The sequence below is a fragment of the Bactrocera neohumeralis genome, chromosome 4 (genome assembly GCF_024586455.1).
Source record: "Bactrocera neohumeralis isolate Rockhampton chromosome 4, APGP_CSIRO_Bneo_wtdbg2-racon-allhic-juicebox.fasta_v2, whole genome shotgun sequence".
NCBI lineage: Eukaryota > Metazoa > Arthropoda > Insecta > Diptera > Tephritidae > Bactrocera > Bactrocera neohumeralis.
Window position 1 is genome coordinate 1,582,454 of NC_065921.1, and position 17,996 is coordinate 1,600,449.

The following is a 17,996-nucleotide window of genomic DNA, read 5'->3' on the forward strand; positions in this document are numbered from 1 at the left end:
AGAGTGATAGCAATTTGTGAAAACTTTTTCTATAGAGTATTTAGATTTCGGCGGTTGAAATAATATCTATCCCTATTTCATATTTACACGATTACGTTAAATTTTACCTGTAGTAATGAAGAACTGAAATATTTGTATGCAAGGGAGATGTGAAAAATACTATTAGACCATATATGATATTAGCCTTCCATCTCAAGTTCTAGCAAATGATTAAAACTGAGCTTCCTATCTACAGCAAAGTATATTAGCACACTTAGAATCGAGGAGCGACAGTTCAGTAGACTGCGTGCCATGCATTGGGATGATGCAATCGGTACCGATTGATTGCTATGTCACGCAACTCAGGTGCGCGGAATGCAACGCATGGCATGCCAATAGGTTGTTGTTGCCAAAGTATGCGTCAACAACAGGCACATTTGGCACAAAGACTGCAACAGTTGGTGTTTTGGCGAAAAGCCTCTAGGGTGTCGAATGAGTATAGTGGGGAAATGAACGAGAATGTCATGCATGGCGTGGTGAGATATCGGCAGTTATTCGAAATTTATTTTTTTATTATTTATTTCTCGAATAGATACTCATTTCATTGTATTTCACCATTTTATTTCACTTCAATAGTTTATTTTGTAGACTTTTTCACCAAGCAACATCTGCTTATACTTATGTATTTATTTGTGTGCATTTCTTGCATTGCTGACTATTTTAAATGCACATCTGTTCAAATTCTTTGATTCTTCCTTTTGTTCGTGACTGTTCGTTTGTGAACATTTAATTTAAGCAACACATTTCTACACTTGTAATCTTTGAGATATTCACACTATTTTTACTTGATTTTTTTAAATGTTTGACATTTTGAGTTGGGTAAATGATAGAAGCGAAACACGTGATATTTTTCGGTGATCTCATGACGTATCTAAATTTTACTTGCAACACGTCTACACCGATGCATATTCACTACGTACATATGTACATATGTATGTATACTTATATTTAAAATGCAAAAGTTGTCACTTTTTATGTTGACGCATCGGGTATATTTACACAAAACTGAAAAAATTGAATTTGAAGAAAAAGGGGTGAGACAAATTATTGAAATTGCAAACTGCTTCTTAACAAATGTTAAGTATAAACTAGAGTGGATCTTAACATAACTACTTATGTATGTACTATATGTTATATAGTACAAGCATAAAGTTATGAGATAGAGCTACATTCATACATATGTATGTATGGATGCATGTGTGCCAGTGAGATTCAAACTCTTTGGCAGATAATGGTCATTTTCCCTCTTTATAAATTTAAACGAACTAATCTAATTGTTATTATTTTTTATGCTTTCCATTTGCTTTCAAATAAAATAAAATCCACACCATGAACTGTATGAATATTTTACTCTCCAGTTTTGACTATCAACATACATATGTATGTACATAAGTAGTTCTTTATGCATATAATATGTACACGAGTTGCAAAACAACAGTCTACTTTGTATTCATATGAAGCTTAAGAATTTATGCAAACATACATACATATGTATGTATTGTATATAGAACTATACATATGTGATACAAATATTTGTTATTTCTAATTGCCAGTCTCTCTGTCTACAATGCCTATGTAAATACATGTGTGTATGTATGCACTCTGCACTAAAAGCAAGTAGTTCCAAGCTACTTTACAACTAGTATCAACCGCAAGCGTAACTAGTCCACCGACTGTAATATACATATGTACATATTTCACACTTCTTCAAAACATTAGAGTACAATATCAATATGATATGCTTTAACCTATATTTTGAGTAAAAAGTTTAATTTGAATTTTCATCACATCAGACATTTTTAATTAAAACACGCGAGTCAACTATTTGCTTTTTCCAAATAGCTTTCTAATATTAATATGAATCGAATATCAGTCAGAAGACTAGTTCGACTTTAGTCCAAAATTCTATGTGATAGCTGGAACTTTCTGACTAGTTTGATACTTCACAGCGGTATGTACTATATACAATGTGTGTATTTTGTAGATTCTTGTATTATTCTACTTATTTGTCTCCACGCGAGCAGTGCAAAATGCGCCAACGCACATACATAAATATCTGATGCCAAAGCAGAGAGTCAAAATAAATACGAAAATTTTCCATTCACACTGTTCAACTTGAGAGTGAATAAAAATTACGACCGCATTGACACAACATTCGCTTATCTGTATCTCTTAGTTGGGGGCATACAAACATAAACACCTAATAATAAAAATAATACAAACATACATTCCTTACATATACTATTCATGGGTAAAGTTGACGATAGCTAGTCTGTCACTGGTTTATTGGTGTCCAATTGACTTAATTTCGATTAAAGATGCAAAAAGAACACTTAACAATTAAACAGGTTATTTGCCTGTTGCCTGATAACTATCAAAATAAATAGTAAATACTGCCAGCAAATATGCAGCAATTATCAACAGATTATTATAATTAACAATAGTATTTTTTGCATTTTATTGGTCTTCCACAATAACCCACAACGGTAAAGAGATTTACTCATCTCAGACTTTTCAACTATCACCGAGCGAAAAAACAACCTTAACTTTGGCTACACCAAAGCCAGAATACATTTCACAAGTTCATTTCTTATTGCATAACAAGTAAGGAAGAGCGAAGTTCGGGTATTTATACTCCTGCAACTTACAAGAATCAAAGCCAGGGAAATACTTTATGGTTTAAAACGTCAACCAGAGGATCGAAATAATTAATATTTTTTATAATTTTTTTTTATTGTGCAATAGTGTCTTCCAACTATTTCTCCGATTTCGCTCAAAGATTTATGTATCTTTTTTATGCAAGTCTAATATGAGTTTTCAACCGTTTCAGTGGTCGTTCGCTTACCCATTACAAATATTGATATTTTAGCGACTTAACCTCAAAAAAGTATATGGAAGTTGCGGTAGTATTGACCAGATTTTTATCTGTTTTTCCCCAATACCACATACTATTAACGTTCGTAAAGTTCGATTATCTTTATATTAGCTGCATATATGGCGGCTAAGGTCTGATTCAACCCATTTTTGACATACAGACCGATATTTTCGAACAAAAGTCAACTATACGTATTGGGGTCCAAATTTCAGTACCTGGGGGCTTGAACAGTTTTTGTTGGATTTGAACAATTTTTAGTCATAAGGTGGCATATAATAAAGCCATTTATTTTATTCCGTTATATTAATTGCTTCTTAATTTCTGTACTGAAAAGTAAAAGAATCAAGTGGAATTTTAAACTGTGCCATATTGGAAGTGGGCGTGGTTATTGTCCGATTTCGCTCATTTTCACTAAATTTTGTTGAAATCGATCATACATATCTAGTGAATGATTGTTACACTATAATTTAATTTTTACTTTAAATTTTACATCTTCATACATACTTATGTATGTATATACTTATCTGAGTGCGAAATCACAAATCTAGTCGCATATATTATGCTTCATATACATATGTATGTACATACATATGTACATATGTATCTCAATATTCAGTTAGTAAGCGGGGTTGGAAAATGTTTACTGCTCACTCACTCTACAACTTTGTATTACATATGTATATTGAATATAATCAATTAACCGCTCGAACACTCGAACATTGGCTGATATACATACATATGTACATATGCAAAACAAAATACTTGTTTACGCCGACTTAAATTAATTAAATGAATTCCAGTAGCTACGTGCACGAGCCACATACATATGTATGTATGTATAGTAATTGATCGTATTAACGTTTTCATCATATTTAATTAATTAGTGTGATCATACAAAACTGAATAAGACAAAATTTAAGCCACAACAAATCAACAACGCTTCATGTCGTTTTCGAAAAACTTGCGTTTTTCTGGTATTAATTCAAGCCTTTTAATGCATGCACATAAATGTGCTCATGTATATGAATGTACACTTGTAAAACTATTCGAAGAAAGAACACAACTACATATTTAAATAAGTTAGTGAGAATAAAATACTTGGCGCATCTAGGCCTGAGTTGACTGCTGAGGATAAGCTTGGTATTCTGTTCGATCTTGCGACGGATTGAGCAGTAATGAAGTAAAGGCATTTGACCTAGAAGATAATTTTTCTTCTGTACAAATGCAAAACTCTTAATTCGCGCTCGTTTTGTTAAAACCTATTTACCCACCACTAGGTTGTTAATTATTTCTGCAATTTGACGCATTTATTTTCAATGTTATTATTGTTGGTTTTTACATTCCTGATAACACGAAACTTTGATTTGCTAATTTCCTCATCATAAAAAGAGAATTTGAACAACAAATGTCTGGCATCCATTTGGCACTTATTTCAACTTTTTCAAGTTGATGATGGTTCCTTTATAGTTTCTTTGCTTATTCTGTTATCAGTTCGCAAATTTTCGATTCATATGAGCACGTACATATCTAATTAATCAACACTTTACTACACAGGAGAATATTCACAGCTGATTGCAAATTATTGGCACCCAACAAATTCGCAGGGCCAGCACAACAATTCCACAACAAATTCATGAATATTCAATAATTCAATATTTCAATGAAGATATTGCAATTGAATCTCAACCGTTGCGCTGCAGCACAAGACCTTCTAAAACAGACGGTGCTGGAAGAAAACATACTTAGATGTCGCCCTATTAAGCGAGCAATATTTTCAACGTTCGGAAAGCACTTGGAGTAAAGATATATGTAAGTGGCAAAGCGGCAATATGGGCCTGCAAAGGTCAAGCCTTCACATCACGTTCCAAGGAATCCCATAACGGCTTTACATGGGCGAATATAGAAGGAATATATTTTGTAAGCTGCTATGCTCGTCCTTGCGCAACAATTAGCGAATTTGAAGATTTTCTCCTGGAGTTATCTCTAGAAATCAGAAGCAAATCGCCAATAATAATAGCGGGAGATTTTAACGCATGGTCTACTGCTTGGGGTAGCAGAATTACTAATCATCGTGGTCGCTCATTCTAGAATTTTTGAGCCAAACAAACCTTACGATTTTAAACAGTGGCACACAAAATACCTTTTAAAAGGGAAATAAAGGTTCAATAATAGACTTAATGTTTGCTAACGACGTGCTTAGCAGGCATACTAAGTGGAAGGGGTCAAATATGTACACAAATAGTGACCATATGGCTATAATTGCTGAAGTTTCGTTCTCCCAAGAAACGGAACACTGTCCGAGAAATACCTCTCGAAAACGAATTTGGCGACAAAAGGAATTTGATACTGACGTTTTTGAGAGCGTCTGGAGTTCGGCAAAGGCATGAACGACGAAAACGCAGCCCACTTAGTATCCGCTGTGCGGAAGGAACTAGTTGCAGCATGTGATGCAACTATGCGCAGGACGAGATTCTATAACAATCGAAAGCCGGTATATTGGTGGATCGACGAAATTGCCAAGCTGAGGAAACTTTATCACTCAGCTAGACGCCGCCTACAGCGTAACCAGGGAGGTGACAACGAAATCAGTCTCAGAGGAGCATTTAAAAGCCAAAAAACGCTCCTGAAATCAGCCATTATCCGTAGTAAGAGATCCTGTTTCGAAAAGTTCTGTGAAGAGGCGAACATAAACCCCTGCGGAACGGCATACAAAATCTTTATGTCGAAATTTAAAAATAAGTCGCAGCAGCCCAGGATCGCATTAATGTTGTCGAAGCGTTATTCCCGACACATGCCTCCATTTCCTGTATTAAAGGAAACGAAGCTACGGAGCCACCCCTATTAGTCACAGAAGATGAACTATTGGCTATTGCGAAACAAATCAAAAACTGCAAAGCGCCAGGAATAGATGGTATACCAAATAGAGCCCTTAAAGAAGCCATAACTGTAATGCCCAGATTATTTGTTAACATGTACAATGCGTGTATATTAGAAGAGGTATTCCCCGATCCGTGGAAGATACAGCGTCTGGTTCTACTGCCAAAGCCAAATAGGCCACCAGAAGAACCTTCATCTTATCGACCTCTTTGCATGCTAGACACAATTGGGAAAGTGTACGAAAGCATTGTAAGAAACCGCTTGGAGTTAGCAATCCAAAGAGCCGGCGGATTATCAGAGAGACAATACGGCTTTATTAAAAAGAGGTCCACTATTGGCGCACTAAGAGAAGTAGTTGATACTGCAAAATGTGCAATAAGTGGAAAAAGATGAAAAGGTGGTAGGAAAAAATACTGCGCGTTAATAACCCTGGATGTGAAGAATGCGTTCAACTCCGCAAAGTGGGCAAATATAATAAAAGCTCTACACGATATACACGCTCCTCATTATCTGATAAATATTATAATGAGTTATTTTCAAAATAGGAGATTGCTATACGAGACGGACGAGGGCACTCAGAGCTACACTATCTCCAGTGGAGTACCGCAAGGCTCGGTTTTAGGCCCGCTGCTATGGAACTTGATGTACGACGGGGTGTTAAAAATACCGCAACCAAAAAATGTGAAAACAATCGCTTATGCGGATGACCTCATAGTGGTAGCTGTAGCTAAACATCTGGATGACCTCCGGATCAAATGCAATGACAGCATAAATGGTCTGCGCCGATGGTTTGCTACCATGAGTCTTGAGCTGGGTGAGCAGAAAACAGAAGTCCTGCTCATAAGCTCAAGGAAAGTTCAGGAGAAAATATCGCTGACCATAGGAGAATGTGAGATTACTTCACAGCCGCAGTTGAAGTATCTTGGGGTAATAGTGGACTCAAGATTAAAGTTCAAGGACCACTTAGAAAAAGCGACAAGTAAAGCAAATAAAATATATAATGCGTTATCTAGAATGATGGCAAATAAAGGCTGTGTGCGTTCCAGCCGACGAAGTTTAATAGCTAAGGCAATAAGCTCAGTGATCCTGTACGCGGCTCCAATATGGATACAGGCGCTAGAAACAAAATCATATGCTAGACCAATTAATACAGTGCATAGGCTTTCAGCAATACGTGTGATAAGTGCTTTCCGAACCATTTCAAATGACGCTGCTGAGGTATTAGTCAGTATGCCGCCGATTGACATCCAGGGAGACGAATTCGCGCGAATATATAACTTATCAGAGACGTCTACCACAGCAAAAAGAGAAGAGAGAATAAAAAGCATTGCAATGTGGCAGCAACGGTGGCAAACTTCATGCAAAGGACGATGGACCTACCGACTGATTTCGGACATACATTTGTGGATAGGTAGACAACATGGAGACCTGGATTTCCACCTTACCCAAATACTCAGTGGGCATGGTTGCTTCAGAAGCTACCTATTTAAATATCGTCATGACTTTAGTCAATACTGTCCGACGTGTACAGAGTGTACACTCAGAACACGTGTTCTTTTATTGCCCTCGGTTTTCTAGTATAAGGGAAAATTTGACAGCACTTATGTGCGAGTCCTCTGTAAAGTGGAATGCTGTCAGCGAAGCGGCAAATCTAATTATGCCAAAATTGAGACATTTAGAACAGATTAGGCGTCAGTCAGTCTCCTACCGGCAGACTGAAAATGGATGAAATCGGAAGGTAACCTCGACCACTCCCCATATAACGGTACTGTTAAAAACTACAAAAAGTGCGTTAAATCAGTAATTAAATACGCCAGAGATATTAAATTTTATCCCCGAAACGGTAAAAGAAGCCTTTAATGGAACCGGGATCGAAATTGGACGATCGGCGTGGCACCGCCCACTATATACATATGTATGTACATATTTCTAGACCCGCCACACCGATTTCAACAAAATTTGGTATGTAAGATTCTTCTGCAATTTTTATGTTACAGTATTAAAATGGGCTCAATCGGACTACAGCCACGCCTACTTCACATATAATACAATTTTAAATTCTATTTGATCCTTTCACCTTCCAGAGTACAAATCAAGAATAAATTAATATAGCAGAAAAAATCTTTACACGAATAGCGCATTCGAGGTGAACCAGCTTATGACTAAAATTTGCGTAAATCGCCCCAAAACTGTTCAAGCCACTAGGTACTGAATATATGAACTCAGTGCTTTTAGTTGACTTTTTAACGAAAATTTCGGTGTATGTGTTAGATATACATACATATGTATGTATACTTGAAATGTAGAGAGAATCCTTTTCTTCATAGTAGTATGTCTGTGTGCTACAAATGGATTGAATCGGGCCGTTACTTCCTTAGCCCCCATATACTTAATATAAAGATTTTTGAACTTTCGGGTGACTTTATACCACATTGTACATACGTATGTACATACATATGTATATCGGCCAATATGTTAGTTATCTTAATAGAATTGAGAGTGCGTGTTTTTCTTATAGCGGTGCATATTTGTTCATAGAATGAATAAAATCGGGTAAAAACTGTTCCTAGACATACATAGCTAACAAGTCTTATGTGCATGAAGGTACTTCCCGGTCTTTGATCATTGCAAGTTGCAAGAGTATAAAATGTTCGCTGAGACGATTTAGCCAAATTCGTCTGTCTGTTCGTTTGTATATACGCGAACTAATTCCTCATTTTTTAGAAATTATTTTGAAATTTAGCACACGTCCTTTGCACACCAAGAAGCTGCTCATTTGTCGGGAGCCGGTCCAACTCAAGACCTTATATGAAAAACCTTTTGTTTGACAAGGTAGCTTCACGAAACTGGACATATGTATGTATGTACATACATAGGTTATTATCCAAGGCATGGCTACAATCTCCAAATCGTACAGATCGGACAACAGCCTTAAAAACTAATAAATCAAAATCAAGATTTTTGCTATAAAAATGCACCTAAAGTTAATGTTTTTTCTCGTCCTTAAACGCTACCATCAATTATTATCATAAATATTATAAGTATGTATGTATATTGACTTGTTTTTCCTTTTGAATTCAGTTCTTTCAATTCATTTAACTAATTGTAATTATTATTATTATTTTTTCCTTTTTACGCTGTTGAACTGCACAAACTAAGACACATTATATAACACGCTCACTGTATTTTTGAAGTACATATCTACATCCGGTAAAGTTTTTTTTAATAATTGGATACTAATTGTCTACAATTGTGTAAAAGTGTTGTAATTCCTTAATATACAAATTTAATGCCTTTTTCGTATTGGGCTTACAATTTATCATATCTTTAAATACAGTAGCAGTGCAGCTACTCCACTGGTACCACTACAGGGTCATAGATGTCGCTACTAATTTAATCGAGGAACAAATTTGTATCATTACTCACTATAAACGTGAAGTAAGTCCCTAGTGCTCAAAACTTAATAACAAGGAGTTATTTCACTGTTACAATGTAGTTAAGAACCTAGAAGATAACAAGCATGTTGCGAGAATATAAAAATTTCAAAATAAAAATTATTCTCGGACGCCAACACCGTTGCAAGTCCTGTATTCTGGAAGATTTCGGCCAATAATAAACACTCCCCAAATAGCTGAAGATACTTGACCAAACATCTAGCAATTAATGAAATGATTAATAAGGTATACATACATAGTACGAAAAGGGTTAAGTTCGTGAATATAGCTCAGTTAAAAATCGGCCCGATTGCTCGAAAAAAAAATTAAATTATAAAAATCGTTTTTACCAGATAAGAAAGCATAGCATATTTCTGATTGAGTTCCGTTATAAATATAACCAAATTCATAAAAACATGTACATACATATGTATATGTACATATAACTGAGTATAATTTAAAGTACTTATGTATATGTACATGAGATTGCTAGCTCACGTGGAAATATCCCCTCACTTTGTATACCAAAATCAGCGTTAGCAACTGGGAGAAATGATAGCAGCCGCTTTAAAGCACTTAGCAACAAGTGCATGGATACGAGTATATTTTGCAATAAACAGATCCAAATGAACAAACGCGCTTGACAACAGCAAGAGTTGCTGTTTTTGATGCGTTATGCATTCGCGGAAATTGGCTGCTGGCAATGCAAACACAACAGACATACATACATATATGGCTTTATGTACGCAGTGAAGATTTCTGGGATCTCATTCAATATGCATGTCGGGCAGCAATTTACATATGTATGTTCATAGTATGTATGCATATGTATGTATATGAATATCACGCAAATGTGTGCAATTGCTGAATTACAATTACCAAAAACATGCATAACAAGTAAGGAATTGCTAAGTTCGGGCGCAACTGAACATTTTATACTCTTGCAACTTGACACTGACAGACATATTCGGCCTAAGGTAAAAAATCGAAATCATTATTTGTAGTATCTGGAAGTAGGGATAGTATCGACCCGATTTTTTCTATAAACCATTATGATGCCACATACTAAAAAAATTTCTCCGGGTTTCATAAAATATTTCACATACAATCACCAATCATATGGAGTAAAGTCAGTCGCACGTTAAAAACTCCTGATATTAGTAATATGTGTATGGGAGCTAGGTTAAGTTTTCGTCGAATTTTACTTATTTTAGACACAGAGATACTTGTTATGGGTGAAATACGCTATCTCATTTTCAATGGGATAACTCTTATATTGGCCGATATACATATGTACATATGTAGTATAAAGTAAAATCTGATAGTTGTCGGAATCAGAATTGAAACCGATCAAAAAAAAGCAGTAGGTATCATGAATTCAGATATTATTGGTTGGATATTCGAAACAGAATTTGTATCGGTTTTGGGTGTAACAGATACCAATTTTATCAGTTTTGCTGTCAGAAACAAAGCAAGAAGATAGTCGCACACAGATTCGAAATGTAAGTTAAGAAATCAAGTTATTTTATTGTTACGAATTAATTTATCTTTATTTCTATAGGAGAAAACATAAGAATAAAACAAGAAATGTTCTTATTATTTAGGTTTGGATGCGGATATTTAAGGGGGGAGCCTGCTTTAGAGGCTTAAAAAATCGATTTTTTAGGTTTGTTTTGGGAGGGAAAGAAATAATTGCTTAAAGCGAAATTTCTAGGATTTGTAGTTATATATTTAAACATCGTCCGAAAATTTTCTGGATACGATTCATATTTGTTAATAACTTATGTTTAAGTTAAACTAGGAAATTAAAAAAAAAAGTGTGTAATTCTAAAAATGTTTTAAAATTCAAAAGAAAGTGGTTTTCGACCAAAAAAATTTTGCTTTATGTTGTCTAAACATACATATGTTCAAACTTACCTTTTCTTAGTTTTTTTTTTTAGTTTCAATAGAAGATAAATTAATGCCAAAGATAATAAACTTTGCCCCAAATTCATATGACGTTTAGTTTTTTTCTATCCTGCCCGCCAAATAACAAAGATCGTAAAAATGAAAAACCGATAAATCGCGCGTCAAAGTTTTCGCTTTCTGCTCAAGCGCTCATATGTATGTACTATATATCTGCTATATATTTCGAATTCCCATCTATAACTTTGGGGACATATTCTTAGATAATTTTTAAAGATATTCAAGCAAAAAAAATTAATATTTGGAAGCTTCTAAAACAGGCCTTAAAGAAGATTTACAAAACGTAATAAACGTAATTTAACACCCAAATGCGTCTTTATTCATTCGATAAATGTTATCTCTTAAAATCTTTCTTTAATTCGGAACTCATTAAAAACTTTAATAGGATTGCTTCCAAATGTATTCATTTGCAAGTTATGTCACATTAGTAAACAGCTGATTCGAATATTGGTTTTGCGTACGTTCGAAAAGACGAAAATCCAATCAGATTCTGTTACACCATTGAAAATCAGAATTGGTTTGCAATTCTGACAGCTAAGCAATTATATCAGATATATGGGGACTCGGGGAAGTATTGACCCGATTCAACTATTTTTTAATAGTCAGAGTTATTATTGTCAGGAAAGGATTATCTCTGAATTTTAATTGTATATCCCATACATTGTTATTTTCGGTTGGGTTCAACACATTCGGTAACTAGGTACTGAAATGCAAAATAACGTAACAACATTTTCGGAAATTTACAGTGGCATGAATGAAACATGTAATAAAATGGAACATGAGTGAAAAAATTTTAATATTGGTTAAAACTGGTTTATATCTGACCGCAGAACCTGAAAATGTTGAACATACATACATATGAAAATTATCTATGTAATTTGAAGTAGTGAAGCGTAATCAATAAGACACTCAATTTCGAATTTTTTGATGATACGTTATTTTGCATTTCAGGTGACGATATTTAGTTAATGATATTACACTTTTGGTGAGCGGGGTTATCTTTCAATTTTCACACCCTTTTCCCTGATGCCCATCTCAATTTTTACAAACAGTCACCTGGATTTCAACTCATCTCGTCATACTGATCATTTATATATATGTACATACATATGTACATATGTATATTACCCTATTTCTATCTCGATTAGTTTTAGATGATACGTAAAACCGTTAGGTGAACAAAACTATTATACTCTGTAGCAACATGTTGCAAACAAAAACATGTAGGTATATACCACCCATATGTATGTACATTATGTATGTTAAAAAAATATAGATCTTTCGGACAATGTTGTTAAAATGTGCTCTCGAGGAGGTTTTCATATGGGTTGATGTTATTAATTAAAACAAAGTTTTTAAGACGTTTTAGTTTTAATATTTTATTATCCTAATTAGAGAAGGTAGTTATGCACTTTCTGCATGTGTCGTGGCCAGCCGACTAGCGTGTGATGTCAGTACGTTTTGACCTATCAGTAGGCCAGCAACCGCCTTGCAGTCTTGTCGAGACCGTATTAGTAAAAACATGCGAGTTTTTCTTCGGGCCTTGTTTAATATTTGCGGCATTTAACCCGATCCTGAGGTCCTAATATTAACTGAACTACATAATTGTATTTTACATACAAATAATTACTTTTGGAAAGCTCGCTGAGCATTATGGATTACCCTTTCATATCCCTGTACGAAGGTCAAACCAATAAAGCAATGGATATAGCCTGGTTGGAACAACCGTCCAAAAACTTCCTGACATCACGCAGAGAACACCAAACATATGTATGTATGCGAGAAATGTTTGTTAAACAATAACAAGAAAATACCTAGATACAAACACACATATGTACATATGTATATATTTAAATATGTATGTACATACTACATATGTACTTATATATGAAATAAAAATACGCCGAATATAGAGATAATTTCAAGTGCACTCCACAACTTCTTCTATGAATACACATATATGTATATACATATGTACATTGTATGTTTGAGCATCTGGTATAGTTTGTTCGATTCGCTGTCAAGTAATGGAAGGCATACACGCACCAATTATTGTACCAATTTCATCGAATTGTACAACTGATTGTTACGTATGTACATACATACATATGTATGTATATGGGGCAGTTGTATGAGTTGTACCAACTGATTGGATGAAAATCAAAATTTTTTGATATTTTGTCAAGTTGGTTGTGTTATTTGGATTGTGTTTGGGTTGATCGTATGTAGCGAGAAGGGCAATTTCTAGCCCAACTCAATCAACCAACTAATTGTTGTGTGTATGCCTTCCATAACGCTGGCTGAATCGAAGACAGCTAATATATCTATTTACTTGTATCTTTAATATATATTGGTAAGTATGTGTTCAAATACATACGTATACTTAGATACATACACATATGTGCATTTTACTGTAACACACATTGACCTACCTCTTGGATGTTTACATAATACATCAGCTGATACTGTTGCTTTTCATAAACAAACAAGAGAGTAAAAGAAATGAAGAATAATAAACTCAGGTTTGTATGCATGTATGGTTGTATTTAATATTTGTAGTTGAAATTTATCGTTGATATGAAAAAGAGGAAAGAATAAAGTCATAAAAAAATGCAGTCCACCGAGTTTCATTGATTCTCAAGTGCTGAACACATTGAGCGCGACACGACATGGCAGCACGGCAGTGAACTGAAAATGTCGTCGTGAATCCCACTACATGAACATTTGTAAGAAGGCAGCGGCATGTACACAAATCAATTCAGTTGTCCATTTTGTATGTACACATTTTCGTTGTGGGCATACTAACATCTTTCACTTCAATGAAATTTTAATATTTTGGTCAAAGTGAAATTTTTTATGCAAAAAGAAGTAAATAAGTAAATTTATTTGTTTTAAATTATCAATTGTTATTACAAATGATATAATAGGGCTATTTTATGTTTTTATTTGTAAAATCACGTCAGGTTTGTTAGAGCTTTGAATAATTTTACATATTAGTGGCAACACCAATCTACCTCATCTCTCTACTGTCAACTCTACTGTCGTCCAGTGTCGTTGGCAAATATAAAAATATATTGAAGTTAGGCACGATTCCGATTACTTTGGCGGCGGGGTAAAAAAAACGAATTTCCATATAAATGGGGTATGTGCGGATAGGGTAGCTTCTCCAGAGGAGGAATATCCAAAAATAATGTAAAAATAACTAATATTTTTTGAAATATTCCCGTTTAAAAATTCAAAAATTTGCACTAAGAAAACATGTTATTTCTCTATGTTTCTCTAAATTTTTTCACATTTTCCTCTTGTTATATGTAAATATACACTTTAAAGATTGAAATAAGTTCACATTTCACTTTTATTTTGTAATATTTTACCTATATTTATTAATTTAAAAATCACTTAGAACACTCATCGTTGCAAAGGCTAGATTGTTTACAATTATGAGGAAAACGAGCGTTGCCACATCTCAAACACCAAATTTGTAGGATTATTAACGATTTTTCTTTGTTTGTTCTTTTGCGTAATTCTTTTTTCTATATTAATTATAATAAAAAATACTTTCCAACAGTTTTCAAGTTATAATATTGAGTTGTATGCATATATACGGGTGATTTTTACATAGTATATACATTAGTATTTGACAGATGTATTTCAGACATATGTCAAAGAGATATGCGATTTATGTTTAATAATAAAATAACGAGCAACGCTTGCAAATCATTGAATTTTATAAAAATCATTTCGGTTCGAAATGTGTTTCGCGCTTTACGTCCGATTTATGGTCTACATAATCGACCAAGTGAGCAAACAATTAATGCGATTGTGACCAAGTTTCGCACTCAGTTTACTTTATTGGACATTAAACCAACCACACGAATGCGTACAGTGCGTACAGAAGAGAATATTGCGTCTGTTTCTGAGAGTGTGGCTGAAGACCGTGAAATGCGTTCGTCGCCGTTCGCAGCAATTGGGTTTGTGTTATTCGACCACATGGAAGATTTTACGCAAAGATCTTGGTGTAAAACCGTATAAAATACAGCTCGTGCAAGAACTGAAGCCGAACGATCTGCCACAACGTCGAATTTTCAAAAGTTGGCAGAACAATTCATCTCAAGAAATGGACCCGTAAGTTGGCCACCAAGATCATGCGATTTAACGCCTTTAGACTATTTTTTGTGGGGCTACGTCAAGTCTAAAGTCTACAGAAATAAGCCAGCAACTATTCCAGCTTTGGAAGACAACATTTCCGGCCGAAATGCTCGAAAAAGTTGCCCAAAATTGGACTTTTGGTCCAATTTTGGGCAACATATGTATAATATGCGATTTATGTTTAATAAAAATAAAGAAGTAAAAATCTATAATAATATTGTAAAATTTATATCATATCGGGGTGACTGAAGTACTTTCGCGTAGTACTGCTTTCTGCGTTGGCGGCCTTCGGCCGCGCTTTAAAAAAATAACCCTGGTCGAGCGAATACCCGGGTTAACTGAAGTACTTTTGCATAGTACTCCTTTCTGCGTTGGCGGCCTTCGGCCGCGCTTTAAAAAAATAACCCTGGTCGAGCAAATACCCGGGGTGACTGAAATACTTTCGCGTAGTACTCCTATTGCGTTGGCGGCCTTCGGCCGCGCTTTAAAAAAATAACCCTGGTCGAGCGAATATCCGGGGTGACTGATCCTTTCTGCGTTATCCGCGCTTTAAAAAAATAACCCTATCGGGCGAATACCCGGGGTCACTGAAGTACTTTCGCATAGTAATCCTTTCTGCGTTAAAATAAAAAAAATATATTGAGTTTCGTTATGAAGTGGTTATATTTTTTGGTTATCTTGCACTAATATTCAAACAAAGTTTGAGTTTTCATTATAAAATGGTTAAATATTATTATATAATATTATTATATAATATTAGTATATAATATTACATATTTGTTTATTAAATTAAATAAAGAACATATCCATATGAATGGATAGAGGAATTTTTGGGAAAAAAGGCATTTCAGCGAATTTCCTTATTATCACATGGCAGCGCTCCATTTCGTCGTAATTTTAGCACACACATGATGTTCACTACGAGTGTAAAATGTAATTTTTAAAATAAAGATTTCTTCGGTAAAAAAACTGTTAAAAGTGTAAAATGTGGATTTATTAAAAAGTTTATAGTTTAAATTAATTAATTTGAAGTGAAAAATGTGAGTAAAGTGTGTTTAATGCGGGAAAATAGCTTGTTGAAATGCTCGAATTTTGGGAATTTTTGAACTTAAAGGTCGAATATCTCGTAAACTAAGCGTTTGCGGTACCTATAACCCTATATATTTTTTAATCAGGAGGACTTCCTCTTTCCAACGGTACCTTCAAATCGCGGCGCCAAAGAAATCGGAATTGTGCCTGAAGTTAGCGAGAGCGACAACTGTCGACCTGCACTCATGTAATCGTGCAGCTGTCAAAATAACTATGTCCATAAGAACGTGTGTATTTTAATATTTGACAGATGTCGCTTGCAGTCTGTCGCGCTCAATGTGTTCAGCACTTCAATGAGTAGTCAATAGTGTTGTCAATTTTTCAATGATTGCTTCTCTCCAACCTTCTCCGTCATAGGTACCATAATCGGTCACAAATTTTTCATTTTTAAGCATAAAGCCCACATTGAAAACTTCATTATACTTTTTATTTTTTAAGAATAATACAAATTTACATTCTCTCTACCATATACATATGTACATATGTACCTGAGTATATACTTATGAACAAATTCTCTAAAGAATTTGTAATCAATATTACTTACCGAAATTACTCATTCACAGTACTTTGCAATTAGAGATTTTATCAACTGTGTACCACTGTGCGTGACGAAGAGGAATTAAAACACTGCACCAAACTATTGGTATATGTTTCGGCTTTATATGTATATATGTATATGAATGTTTGTATGTTCATACATATGTATCTACATATGTATATATATATTTGTAAAAATAGTGATCTTTATGACACTTCAATGTTTTTTTTTTGCTTTTTTTTTGTTATTTTATTTTTTTGTTCGGCGAATGCACGTTTTTCGGTTTTTAGCGTTCTTTTTGTTGTTATGTGTTGATAAGCTAAATATAATGTATACGTAGCGGCCGATTTTTATTATTAATTTAAGTTCTCACATTTTCTTATTTCACATGTGTTTTTTCACTTACTGTATTATTAATTTTTGATACACTGGCTGTGCTGCTTCTATTTATATTTTATGAGTTTCTTTAAATCGTTTCATACACAAATACTCTCACTTCACAATACACTCACTTTTACACTTGTGCCGTCTTTAAGCGTTTTAATTTTGTGCTTAATAAAACTCTTGATGAGTTTATTTATTGAATAAGGCCACAGGAAATTATTTAGTTGAGGGGAGGTTGGCAAAGCACAGAAACACTAATTTGATCAAACACATATCGATATACATACATACATACGTATGTCATCTTTTACACACCCACATAAATATGTTTATTGAGAAAGTGAATATACTACATACATACATATATTTTTTTTTGTCAAAGTATCGTTCTGTTTTCCTTTGATTTCATTCAAGATTCAGTCAAGTTGTATCAACTCTTATTGGCTATCTGTCTTTAAATTATTATTTTTTACTCATTTATTATTATTATTTCTTCATTTGGTCGAGCATGGTCATCATGGTTAACAATTTTCTTTGTGTAGCAGCAGTGAAACTTTTACGACAATCTGTGAATTAAAGAAAAAACAGAAGAACATTACTATATAATTAAAAGAAAAACATTTCCTTCTTTTCTACTAGTAATTTA

The 17,996-nt window shown here is 34.3% G+C and overlaps 1 protein-coding gene across 3 annotated transcripts in view; it reads right to left on the minus strand.

The window, feature by feature from the left end:
• Positions 1–17,996, minus strand: part of LOC126757670 (sestrin homolog) — a 71,219-nt gene that overhangs the window by 52,210 nt on the left and 1,013 nt on the right. For all 3 annotated transcript variants that reach the window (XM_050471758.1, XM_050471759.1, XM_050471761.1), the window contains exon 2: positions 16,973–17,916. The gene's annotated coding sequence lies outside the window, so the exon portion shown is untranslated. The remainder of the gene's footprint in view (positions 1–16,972; positions 17,917–17,996) is intronic.